The sequence below is a fragment of the Harpia harpyja genome, chromosome 16 (genome assembly GCF_026419915.1).
Source record: "Harpia harpyja isolate bHarHar1 chromosome 16, bHarHar1 primary haplotype, whole genome shotgun sequence".
NCBI lineage: Eukaryota > Metazoa > Chordata > Aves > Accipitriformes > Accipitridae > Harpia > Harpia harpyja.
Window position 1 is genome coordinate 18,981,166 of NC_068955.1, and position 13,917 is coordinate 18,995,082.

At 37.8% G+C, this 13,917-nt stretch overlaps 1 long non-coding RNA gene across 1 annotated transcript in view; it reads right to left on the reverse strand.

Moving 5' to 3' along the window:
* The window catches only part of LOC128152739 (uncharacterized), a 73,731-nt gene extending 60,246 nt beyond the window's left edge, over positions 1-13,485 (reverse strand). The window contains exon 1 of the long non-coding RNA XR_008238743.1: positions 13,352-13,485. This is a non-coding gene — a long non-coding RNA (uncharacterized LOC128152739). The remainder of the gene's footprint in view (positions 1-13,351) is intronic.
* Positions 13,486-13,917: the final 432 nt, after the last annotated feature.

The following is a 13,917-nucleotide window of genomic DNA, read 5'->3' on the forward strand; positions in this document are numbered from 1 at the left end:
CTTCCAATACTCGGCATTTTGTTGGTTCTGAATTACAGTTAGATTTCCACCATACAGAATAAAATGTTCCATAGGGGATAATTCTGCCTAGTATGTGATACCTCTCTCAGTGCCGTCAGAGGAGCAAAAGAAAGGATCCGCATTCAGAGACAAGCCTAGGACTGAGGAATTTGGGGAAGAATTTGTCATTCAGCATATATTTATAACAGGCTTAGCAGAGTGGGCCACAACCTTTGTTGCTGTAGTGAGAAGGTGTTTACGTATTAATACGAATATGGGATCGTGATGGAGAAAACATGTAGACACAGTTGCCACTAGAACTTAATGGATTGCAAGATTTACTCCCAATGGAAGAGAGTCTGCCCCTGTTGCCCTACCTAAGTCAGCCTGGATGTTTAGTCCACAGAATTCAATAGAACTCTTTCCATTGGCTTCAGTGGACTCTATTTCTATATGCTCCAGGTAGCTAATGAGTGTGGTAACCTACATAGTATTCTTTGATAAATCTCAGTAAATACTATGATATATGAAATAGGGATGTTGTGTGTCTCAGAAATAGTTAATGAGTACTGTATTACTGCTTTATTTCTCCTTTATAGGGAGAAGCCTACCCTCCATTTTCTTCTTCCCAGATGCAGATTGAGAGATAGTGACCCGATATACTGGAAACTTTGCTAGTAAGCTCACCCTCCTGTCATTTGAAGAAGATCCCTATCTTTAGTTCTGTGCTCCTTGTTAGATTTTCCATTTATTTATCCAGTCCATGGTCACCAGACCAAATAGCAGTTGACATCTGTTTATGCAGTTAGTGCTCCTTACTGAATCAAATCCAATGTCAGTTCTACTCAGTGAATAATAAAGTATAGCTTTCAATGCCTATTAAAAACACCCCATTGGTGGGCTTCCCTGCTGAAGAAATGTGTAAACTCTATAGCCAGATTTAATGGGTTGGTTTATATGTGGATCACCTTACACTGCACGTGAGTACTTTTAATATTTGCAAGGATTATCATCTCCATTCCAAGTAGGTATCTGGAAAGAGAGGTACAGGCACAACTACTTTTTCTATATAGTAAGGTGTTTTTTCTATATATTTTGATTCTGCAAAAACATCCAGGATCGCTAGCAAAATTGGCACCAGTCAAGTGAATAATAAGAACAAAAAGAGATTTCCGTGAGAGAATAAGATACCGACGGGAAAACTATTATCAAGATACAGTGGAACAAATGGGCATTATAGGTATTAAAAAGCAAACATTAAATTTTCTACAGTTGCAGGAATTTTAAACTCTTTGAGCTGATCCCTGTAAAATCCAGACCTCGTATTAAAGTTCATCTGAAGCTGCTAAAATGGGAAGAGAATTGCAATTAGAATTGCAGTGCCAGTAGCATAGAGATCTTCTGACTTTCCCACACAGTAAGTTTATGCACATACACAGATGCGTATTACTAAGCAACATAAGCACTATGAAATTTGAAAGAGCAACTCTTGTGTCTTCTGTGGTGTAAGTATGAGAGATTTGACCAAGGAAAGCAATAGTTCGTGATAAAGCAGCAATGAAAAGCAATTACACACCAAATTACCCTTCTGTAAGGGTGTTTAGTAAGAAATACTGATCTGTGGCCACTTAATGTCATTTGCAGCAAATCATTGATCAAATGTACGGATACATCTGAGGGTCCTTCTTATTGTGCTATTAAAGTAGCATATTCAATAGTTTTATGTAGCTGTCTAACAAAGAGATGAGTTTTTGACCCAAAAGAAGCTCCAGAGCTTAGATTTTCCTTCTGGTAGATTCGTAGGATTATGATCAAATAATGGAATGTGTTATGTCTTGATTACACAGTTATGGAGCAATCACCTGCCATGTTTGCCTATCCAGTTTATCTTTCTAATCAAGTCACACTGCAATTGAAGATTTTAGAACAAATTCAGTGAAACTGCTGGAGAAATTGCCATGACAGTTTTGGTTCTGAATTTCATATCAATCATACTAGCTGCTTACACACCAGTTTTCTTTTGCTACAAATATTAATGAACTTTGCTTCTGGTTTTTGTTTCAGCCCAGCTGATACTGTAGAGGTTTGTACTTTGCCTTGCACTTTTTTTTTGGTGAGGAGTGTATGTACATCCTGGCCTAAGCACATAACACTGTTACACTCATTTTTTGGAAGTAGCAGAAGCAGATGATGCAACTTGCTGCTGAAGCTGCAGATGTTTCACAAACTTTGAAATAGAAGTAAGGTCTCCTAAGCCCTAGAGCTGTGGTTTCATTGTTGCCTTTCTTACCATTTATAAATATGTGTTGGATTTCTGTCCATTAGTGTTTTGTCTCAAAACTGTGCTGTTTCAGCTGGATTTAATGCATGTACAGTCATGTATTTTTTTTTCTGGGGAACACTTTTAATACATAATCAATTATTAAATAGGGGGGTGAAGAAATTGAACGAAAAGGAGACACCCATACAAAACCGATTTTTGTTGGCTGCATGACTCATTAATGAACCTTACTCAGTGCTCCTATTGTGCTGAGTGCCTTATAATGAAATATAGAGGGTTAATGGCTGCAGTGCAGTGGGTTTAAGCAAAACCACAGCAGGTGTGTGCCTTAATGAGGTGTTAATGGGGAGACAGGTGCATGTAAATATGGAGCAGGAGGGCACAGGAATGGCCAGGAGAGAGAGCAGAGCAGTGTGACCACAAAGTGCTCTAACAGCAGTTATAGAGTTAAGTGCTAATTGTGCTGTGGTCTTTGATACTGTCAAGTTAGACCTGAAAGAGTTCACCTATAGTGAAACATTCTGTGTTGTTACCCCTTTGATACTGTCAAGTTAGACCTGAAAGAGTTCACCTATAGTGAAACATTCTGTGTTGTTACCCCTTTGATACTGTCAAGTTAGACCTGAAAGAGTTCACCTATAGTGAAACATTCTGTGTCGTTACCCCTTCAATGGAAGGGGCTGGCGCTAGGAAAACTCTAAAGATAACTCTTGTTTCTTTATCTATTTGGCTAAATGAGTTTTCATAGGAAATACTGTGGCGAATTTTCCCCAGATTAATCACTGGTTCCTAACCTGGTGCATGTGGCTTGGGCACACAGGTATGCATAAGGAGGTCATATCTCCACCTGCCTTTTATAGAAAGCATTTGTATTAGTTGTCTTGCAGGAAAAAACAGATATTGATAGCCAAGGGCCCTAACCTGTTGAGTGAACAAGCAATAAGAAAGGCTAAAACCAAGCAACCTCAAGTATCTAGCTTCAGTGCCAGAGAGATGCAGAGCTTCTCAGATAAAATCCATGTCTTAAGGTAGGAGCTGATTCACATGTTCTCAAATGGTAAGAAACTGTATTTTGGGGATGCATAACAGCTGACAGTAGGAAGCAATTGTCAGGAGTGGCCATACCACAGCAGTTCCAGAACTGGCAGCTGTGCTGGACACGCTCTGGAAAAGCACTTTGCCGAACTTAGAAAGTTGAAGCCTTCCTTAGGCAAATTAAATTGTTAGTCTTTTCTACTAAAACTGTCTATGACCTCTCATATTCCTACCCTAGGAGACCTGTCACCTTGAGTTTTGTTTTACTATCTTTTTTATTTGGTTTTGCAAACAATAATAAAAAAGTGTTATTGTTGATGGTATCATCACTCTCACATGTTAGCAACTATGGCTGTAAGAGGAATAACTCACATGTCAAAATTTCTCCTGGCTAACACTGCCACAAAGATCACTATTTTTCTCCTGGTTAGCTTCTTATAATGAGTCTGCTATTAAAACTTTTTTTCAACCCTGGAGATAGAGGCTTCCTTTTCAGAAATAAAATAAAAAGTAAAGCTCTGATTCTGGGAAATAATGGTCCCAAGAAGTATGTTTCCCAGGTGCTGTGAAATGCCATCTTGTTGCCTATTCTACTCTGCAGTACACATTAACAATGTTTTGGGCAAATCAGAATAGATTCCTTTGGAAGATTCATGATGAACAAAATCCTTAGCAAAAAAATGTTTTTATTAGCACTTTTCTTATTACTCCTTACATTTCTGACAGTTTCATCTCCCTCTTAGTTGTGAAACAGGAGTATATGATAAGTCGGCTCCAAATGTCATCCTCAGGGTATTTCTTTAGGCACCTGACATGAGCGCCATTAGCTCAGATTACTCAATTACCTGCTGGCATTCTGAAGGTGCCTAAAAAAATAACATGAATATATTGCTGGAATTTGCATTAAATGTGAATGGGTAGTAAAAAATTTCTGGATTCTTTGACCTCTTTGTGGTTTGTATTAAAAAAATAGCTAACCAGGATCTTGTATGTTAGAACAGCTGCATGCTTTTAAAAAAGCTCCTAAAAGTTATTTACTTTTTAAAATATCTTTATTTATAACTTTTCATGGTTGAAAATTAAAATAGTCTATTTCCATTAAATTACACTGCAAAAAAATTAAACTGGAGAAACAGAAAGTTTAATGACACTGCTTGAGTCTCATGGAAAAAGGAAAAAAAATATGCTAACCTCTGAAGATTGCTTGTTACTCTTTAAGGTAATCTTTTGAGTTGTTCATTTTTTTCAGTTTATAAGGCATGCTGACAGGCACTTTGGACAACTTATCATGACACTGTGTGCCATAAATGTGATGCAGTGCTTCATAAATGTGACAAAGTACTTTCAAAACAACTGTTGACTTTTAAAGGCATGCTACTCCTCTAAAGGTAGGATATTTACTGTAAGTGCAGTTTGTTGAGATTCTCAGATAATTTGCTACCTACACATCTTTAATATGTTTGTGAATTCAGAAGATGTTCATAATTGTAAGTCGCTATGAGATTACTGTGTTTTAAACCAGGCTTGACAGCACAATAGAATCCAATAAAAGAAAGCATCAGTTGTACAAGGGGTACTTGTACAGAAAGACAATGTGAATGCAAATAAGATTAAAAAATAATTGACAAAGAAACTGAAACATAAAAACTGCATGTGTATTTCTGTACTACACCCTCTCCACATCGCCATCTCAGGAGCCAAACATAAAAATACTATTGTCATAATAAGAGTGATTCTAATGAAAAGTGAAGCGTATAGGAGTTAAGATAAAATAAAGCTGCTTCCCATCATATTGATTCATTAAATAATCTCTAAAAGATGACACATATTTAAATCTTCCTATCTACTTAAAACTCTTTCCCACTATAAGCTGTTGGTGTAACATAAAGATATTCTTATTCTATTCTGTCAAAACAAAATACACTTCCAGCTTGATGGTCATCTGTAAATTCAGAATTTGTTTCTCAGTAGATTGAAAAAATGCCGGCTGCATCCCGCCTTACACTGGAAGAGATCAAGTGATCTTTACAAAATCTAAATCCAATCAAAATAATGGCCCCAACAGAAACCTCCCACTGTACTTGTCTGTTACTGTCGTGGTATGCCAGATGACCCACAGGTAATGCTATTTACATGAAACTTTTTAATGTGAGAACAAGCTAGAGCAAAATGAAACTATGCCTGATTATAGAAATGTACTCACCACTATAGCTAAAAACAACAAAAAAAGAAACATCCTATTTCAGTGTACCCAAAAGCTACTATCTGTGTGTTTTCCAGGTATGGCCTAATATAAGACATTACCCCTCAGTAAAACCCTTGGCAGCTGGAAAGGGCAGTTGCACTGCATTTTGCACTGCATTACATTTATATATCTTCAGCTATCATCACAGGAGGAATTTAGGAATAGCAATACCTACGTCTTGAAGCACTATTGAAAGTTGCTTTATGAATCTTTTTTAATTGAGCTTGCTTAAGAAGTTGCCATTCCCCTCTCCACTCCACGCTTCCTCGCCACATTACCATGGTGCTGTGTCTGAGCTGCTATGTACAGGTGAACCTGAGCAGATTAAACTTATCTGTGTTTATAAAATCTTTCATTCTTCTGGTGATTTCCAGAAGTCACCATCAGAATATGCAGGGAAAGAGATGAATACCTTGAGGCACAGATTATATTGATGCCAGGGCTTTACCTTCAATGACAGCTCTGCTCCACAAACTGCCTGCTGTGACAATTCAGGGAATTCATCCAAAGGCATTGACCTATTAGTCTAGTTAGGAACTTTGTAAGCAAGGCTTGAAATAAGGTGATGATAAAAGTCTATCTATCACTAAAAATATCATGACTCTCAGAGGTAAATGTGAATCACAAGAGAGACAAAAAGGAGCATCAGGACAACCTGACAAATATCTGTTGTGCTTATACACAAAAGCTAAAAGTAATAGGGAATAAACTGAAACCTTATAGCGTAATGAAATGGACAATTAACTGGTGTGTCAGAGATGAACACATCACAATCACAGGGTGACAACAGTGATCCAGAATGGTACAGTTTCAGGCAGGAGAAGCAAGGGAAAAATGAAAAGCATTTCAATATATGCCAAGAATTAGTACACTTTTCCAGTAGTCCTGGAATGAGAGAGATGATGATAAAACAGGAAAAGGACAGGCACAATTTCATGATGAGCACGGGCTACTTAATCTGAAGAATGAGATTAATATCACTTATTTGAACAGGGAGAACCACGGTAATTGGGAAGGCAAAAGGGGGTGGAGATGAGCTTTAATTACCCAAGTATCTGTGGCAAAATAGCAAGGCAGAAGCAGGTCATTTTGTCTAGACATGTTTCAGAAGGTGGAGAAAGGTTCCAGAGAAACACCAATGTAGGCTTGGTTCTAACTAGTGAGGAGTGACTGGTCAAAAATCTGTAGATGGATGTGATAGTAAACCAAAAGAGTTCATGATACACAAGGAAAAAAGGTGATGAGAATAACAGGAGTAGGACAGCAGACCAACTCAGGGATCTGGTAGATAGACTCTTTTGTGAAAAAATTTGATGGAAAATAGGACTTCAGCAAAAGTGGTGGTTATGACATTAAATATTAAAGGCACAGTAGCCATCTGGCTCAATGGAGGAGAAAAAGAGGAAATAATGTACCAAGGCACTATAGAAGCTTCAGGACCTCTATAGTATAAGTCAAAAGAAAATAAAGACTAACAAAATGGAAACAGTGAGGACTAAAGATGTGTATAAAGAAGTAGACTGACATGTAAGGTTTAGACCAAAAAAGCTGAAGTACAAAATGACTTACCAGTATCAAAACAAATAAAACCTAATAAGGGAAAAAAAAGTTGATCCATGACAAATGAGGAAAGAAAAAAGGAAGCATCCATTAGTTAACATGAAAAAAGAAAGAAACATAGATGTCATAGAATAAAGTATTTCCTGTCCTTTTTAATTCATTCTTCATCAAAAAGGTTAGCTGCATAGCCAAGGTTTTTCATTTTAATAGAGGGAGATGTGTAGAGTCTGCACTGGGAAACGCATGAGTTAAAGTGTGTTCAAACGAGTTAGATGCATTTCAGCCAGCAGGACCTGATAGAAAATTCACCTTAAAGTTCTTTTAAAGCGAGCCAAGGCAATCTCTGAACCAGAAATTATTATTTCAAGAATATGGAAAGGCTGGGGGAAGTCCCACAGGACTGGAGAAGGCAAACACAGTAACCGTTTATAAAGAGGGGAAAAAGGGTCAAGTAGACTGGCTTTTAGAAAGGCACCTATCTCAAAAAGTCAGGAAAGCATCATGTGTCCTAAATTAAATACACAGAAATCATTGTTCAGTTCTGAAAGCTGCACCTTGAATTTACCAGATACATAGCAATTTTCTTTTGGTACATTCACAGATGTAATTGCCTAGATTGGTGCATTACAATTTGCAAGAATTGTGACCAGCAGAATTTAAGACACTTGAGATGTGTTCCCTACCAAATGAAGGACTGAGGCTTCAGTTTGAAGACCTTGGTCCTGAGGGCAGATCTAGGAGTCTGGGATTACAGCAGGAGAAGATGCATGTCCTTTCATTGGGGGATCTGAATCAAGCTGGCACAACATGATTAACTTTGAGTCTCAGATTGTTTTTATTTTTACATATTTATTTTTCCCTGCCACAAGATACAAACTAGTATGTTTAGTTAGAAAAACATGTTTAATTGTACTCTGCATAAACTCCCATTTAGAAAGAAAATGTTTTTCAAATAAAGTTCTTTAAATGTTTTGTGCGACATCTGGACTTTTTTTTTATATAAAGGATCTGAAAGGAATTTAGAATCCCAGACTCCTTGTGGTTCTCACATCTTCATAAAAAGGCAGCATACTAGAATGTGCTTGCTGCTGGGAACTGACACTTCACAATTAATAAGGAAGTAAAACATCTCCTGCTAAATACAGGTTTGGTCTTGTACTGCCTAGGAGTTTTGCCTGAGGACCTTTCCAAAGAGGACTGTGAACTGTATGCAAGGTGGGGAAGAGTTTTAAAAGACTGTTTCCTCCTCTTATCCCCTAGTGCATGGGCTGACCATGTTCATTCTGGTATGGCCTGTGTCAGGATGCACGTGCAACATTCACACTGGGCAGTGGTGACAGGAGTGTGTCAGAGCCATCCTCTTGCAGTCACCATCAAGACAGGTGCAGCACAAGGGAGAAGCTCATACACACAGCATATACTTCGTAACACAGTTTGTATTCTCTAGACTATTTAGAGCAATTATAAATACAGTATGATTTAGTCTCCTAACTTTATCACAACTCTTAAAATTCATTTGTTGCTTCCCTGGAAGATCTGATTTCTAGAGTCATGTCATGGTATAAAATCTTAATTTTTGTTAAAAAAAGAAAGTATGTTTTAAACTCTTAGACTCCCAAAGAAAAGATGAAAAGCATAAACTGTAAGGGTTCAAAACCAAAGGCGGCAAGAACCAACAGTTTTTATTATTTCTTCTAACATTTTGGAGTTAATCGTACAATTTTTGGTGGGCTAGGTCAACTAGAATATTATCTTGGGCTTTTACTGCATGCTGTTCTCTTAGTCTCTGTGGTTTAAAAATCACAGTTTCTTTGAAGAAAAATGAATTCTAGTCCAGGGCTATAGAAGATCAGAGAGTTCCAACAGTTTTCAGGGATACCTAAAAATTTAGGTGCCCACCTCCCATAGAAGGTCAGTGGCAGCCAGGAGTTTAGCTCTTGTAAGCTCTTTTGCAAACCTCACCTGAAATCTCTGTTATTTTCAAGTAAGTGTTTTGCCTGTTGAACTAAAGGACCAGAATCGACTCTTGCACAGTAGGTTTCTTATAATTACTCACAATGGGAGACTGCACTCACAGCCAACTCCGGGAGGTATTTCTGAGTCTCTGATTTCTAACATTCTTCACTTTCTCACCCTACAGTATGAACAGACTGCCATGTATTGCTGACAATTTATGTTTTCTCTCTAACACCCACCTATGTAACATCTATGTTGAGCATTTACGTTTACGCTAATAGCCCCTGAGAATCAATTACCATAAGAAGATCTGTTTCTTTACACTTCAACTGATGAATCAGTCATAGGTTAAAACAAGAGGAGGTAAAAAGCCAGCATGTCTGCACTGATTTTTTTAAAACCCTTTACTTAAAAATACTCTGGATACAGATTATATTTTTTTCTGTCCTATGCATGTTTAATATTATTTTACCGGCCTTAAAATACAATTTCATAAATGGATTGAGCAAAAAAGCACTCAGGATTAACTGTAGCTTTTTTATATACTCCAATATTGTGTTGTACCCCTATGCAACAGAATGCAGTGTGTTTGGTTAGCACACCCTGGTGGAAGTGAAGAAGTATGATAGCAAGCTGGCACCTGGCTGAGACCCGCTCCGGGCACGAACTGATGTTACAAAGACGGTGCAATGAGGAGGACAGAAATAACCTTCTGAGATCCCAAATGCCTCTGATGATTACTTACCGGCCCCAGGTAGAGTTCTGCCATGGAGACTTTGTCTGTCCTCACACACAGGGATTTGTTGGGCCCAGTGATGACTCTCCCCTCTTTCTAAAAAACTTTCAGTGGTAAAGCTCTGCGAAGATGAGTCCTTTCTACCTCTTCCCGAAGTTTCTGCAGAAGTATGGAACTGTCACCTGTATAGAATCTGACATCCATCCTGATTTGTCCTACACAGTCCAAGGTGAAATGATAAAGTAATGGCTTAAAGAACCTTAGATTTCTAGAATAGATCTCAGATGGCCAAAGTTGCCCAATAACTTTTTTTTTTTTTAACCTTTTCAAATGTTGTTTAGAAATTGCCTTCTTTAGAAATGCCTTCTCTTTCTCATTGCTGATCAAACTGACAGCAATACTGTTTATTAAAAGACACATTTATTTCCCACTGGGTTCTTTGCATTTCTGTATGTTTCCAGAATTCTTCATACTCTGGCTGTAATGGTCTGAGAGGTCTAACACTTCACACCATAGCAATAGCTGCAAAGCAGTCTGCACACAGAAACCTCAGGGAGAACCTCTTGGGAATGAGTACCTCTCCAGTGGCCTTTTCTCTGCTATAGAGTTTCCTACAACAAAGGCAAGCCCAAGCCCTAGTTTTTGTCACTTAATCGGTACCATTCCACAAGAAAGCTTACAGACAAACGCTTATCACATCCTCCTGGGAGTAAAGAACCTCCATTCAGAAAGTAATGAGAAGAACCTGAATATTCATTGACAGTATGACCCTTTTGATCAAACACTGCCTTTCTAACCTGTGATTATATATGTGCAATGGCAAAAGAGACACTGGATGAGCAAAGATAGACATCTAGAAATATTGGCAAAGTGCTTCCTAAGCACAGGCAAAATTAGCAAGTAGTCATATGAAAAACCAATTTAAATGCCAGTCTCAAAGCTCTTGAGATCTTCCTAATTCTGAAGTTCACAGTGAGGAATTTATAAAACTATCAAAGGAATCCCTTTTTTGGAGCAAATCCATTTCAATTTAATTAAACATCCAGAGAAAATATTTTGTAAAAGACAAATATTTTTAAAGTTAATGCAAGGCAACATTGATATGTATAATTTCCATCTGAGAAGTATAAAAACCATATGACTGTAGTTCATAGTTACAGTCTCACTGCAATTTCCAAATTATAGCTCCTTAATTTAGAAGTGAAAAGACTTTATTTTCAAACCACTTGTCTCTTTTCTTATACATTATTACCAGTATTAAAAAAGAAAAAAAGAGAGGTTTCATGGTCAGCTTTTACCCTCAGTTTCATGCATATAAGCCTGGTTTACTGATGATGTATAGAAGGCATATAAATCAAGTCTCCCTTTGCAATGCAACCGCAGTTAAAAAGAATTTGAGAAATATCTGAGTCACCAAAGTCAGTAACATCTTTGACTTAAAGCACTTGCGGGACACATCTGCTAACAGAGGAGATTGCCTTTTTATATAAATGCTTTTTGGAGTGGAACCACAATGCAAATAACCCAAATAAAGCAGGGAGACAACCTAACATGAATGGATGTCTTGCAGAGCCAAAAGTTTATGACAGCAGGAACCAAACTACAACTATAAACAGGCTTTCAGGCAGCACCATGCACAATACTGAGGCAGGGTAGGTGTGGCTGTTTTGGTACTTAAGAAACTGCAATGCACAGTGTCATCTCAGCTTCCTGCCAACTTTCCTGTATTGGTGGAGTGTCCTGGGCAGCAGTACTGTGATTCTGCTTAGGGACTCACGGGAAAGCTACATCTCTGCAGTTGTCATGCCCCATTAGGTGAACTCCATTTTACTCCTAAATCAATGAGAAGAGAGGAGATGCTAGGCTCCCATACAGTGATTTAGCGAGATGTTATCCTCCTCTTTGTTGCTAACTAGAACTGTATTTCAGCTGCAAATACTCAAAGAAACTGCTATTGTATGTTTGCCTGTTAACTCAGTTTTCAAGAGAAAAAGCGTTATTTGTGCTTCCACAATGAGCAAACCCTTATATACCTGCCTTTGTCTGGTACTAATGACAGTCTTAATTAATTCCAGACAAATATCAACTATGTCTCCCTTGTAAGGATTTTGGCCTCCCCAAATGGCTCTTTTCTCTTACATTCCATGGGCATAGTCCAAAGTCCATAGAGTCAATTGGACTTGGTCAAGTGTGCTTTGGCTTGGGTCCTGCATGCCCAGGTTATTTGGTATTCATTGTTAGTAAAATTACATCTCTGCTGTGATCCTTGTACCCCATCTTCCCTTCCTAAACTTATTCATTAATCTTTCTAATACTTATTTACAGGTATCTTTCACCTTTTTCACATGGTACATTGAAATAGCTCACATTTACATTTGCTTAGTGATCACACATGGCCATGGTTCAGTTGATGTCCCCCTGGTAACATGTTTAACTGGGGTAACTTGACTGTGTATCTGACCTTTGACTTTTGATGTGGTTCTATGTAATTTGATCTTTTCAAAATTTTGCTTTGCTGTGATCATATATTTGCAGTGTAGGTCTGCTTTCCTTCGACCACAACACTCAAATATGTCTTAGGTAAAAAAAATGAAATTTAGTCCTCGGGGCTGCTAATTCCATAGTTTTTCATAAACTGCAGGAAGTTTCACTTTGGTCCACTTACTGCTTCTTCACCATTTTGCTGATACCTATACTTGAGGTAATGCAGAGTATTTTAAAGTAACATAAATAAACGGGAAAATGACACTACATCAGTCTAAGTGCTGCTAACAGGAGTTCAAGAATGGTACAGAACAAATAGGGAAAATATCGTATATGTAAATCATTTGTGAAATCAAGTTAAAATTAATGACAAACAAAATTGAGTTCCCTTTGTGGTTGATTTCCATTTAGCTGCACCCAACAATAAAATAGTTATCAAAGAAAGCTACCAATTAGATTTTAATTCAAAACATTTCCAGAAAACAGTTCCCAAATCTCAATTGATATCTCTCCAACAACCTCCTAATTGCAGCAAGTTGGTGGTAAAGAAAAAAAAAAACCTGCTTTAAATGAAAAAGATGTATTCCGTCTGCTGGAGCATGCAGTATCCTTTTCTTAATTATTCCCAGAATTTCCCCTATACATGAGCTTCCGCCGAAGATTATAAATAGACAGATATGTGTGTGTGTGTCTGGGTGTGCATGTGCACACGCACATGGATGTATGCTGAAAGAAAGAGACAGGAAATGTTATTGTATCAAAATCTAAGGGATTTATCTAATGTTCTACCACTTTTTTATGAAGTGTACTAATGGGCAAAGGTAAAAAAGACCACAGAGTTCAGTTGGGGAATTTCTTCCATTTAGTTTTACCAAGTGGGATGCCTTCTTGAAAGGATCTTTAGCATAATCAGGAATTCAGAACTACCTATAATAAAACTCTCCAGAGCCTGTCTGATCTGTAAGCCTTAAATACTTTTTACTATACAAAGACAGAATAAAGTATGTTGTTTTACCCAGGAACTGCAGCAAAAGTTCATTCTTCCTCCACTTACCTGCATGAGGTAGAGACAAACCATTGCATGATTCTGCCTTCATCTAATGTGAGACCATACTCTTCTGAACCCTCTCAGTTTAGTCCTTGCTGTTTTCCTCTGTGCACAATTGAAGCTTGTTGACAGCCCTCTGCACAGTCCTAAAAAAAAGGAGAAAGATGACACTGAGACATCTGAAGCCTGTTCTGCGTAGCAAGAATATGATCCACATGACAAGAGATGGAAAAACTTAAAAATATTATTTAAGTTTTCTGTTTCAACCAGAAACTTCCAAGCAGATGATCACTGATGTCTTTGAGGCCTGCAAGATCATCGCTATGGTGTCTAGGAAGCACTAAAGATATCCGACCATCTTCCATACTGAAAGACAGAACACTTTTCATTGCAGGTCAATGAGCAACAGACAGCTTCTTACCTCTAGCTGTTATGTTTGGAAACCATGTAACCCTCTAAAAAATGTTGAACCCTTCTGAACTGGATTTTTAAACACCATCTGGCTGTTGAAAATATGGTTATACTACACATTCCAGACTGCATAGTATACTTTCATAGAGCTACCAGAGAAG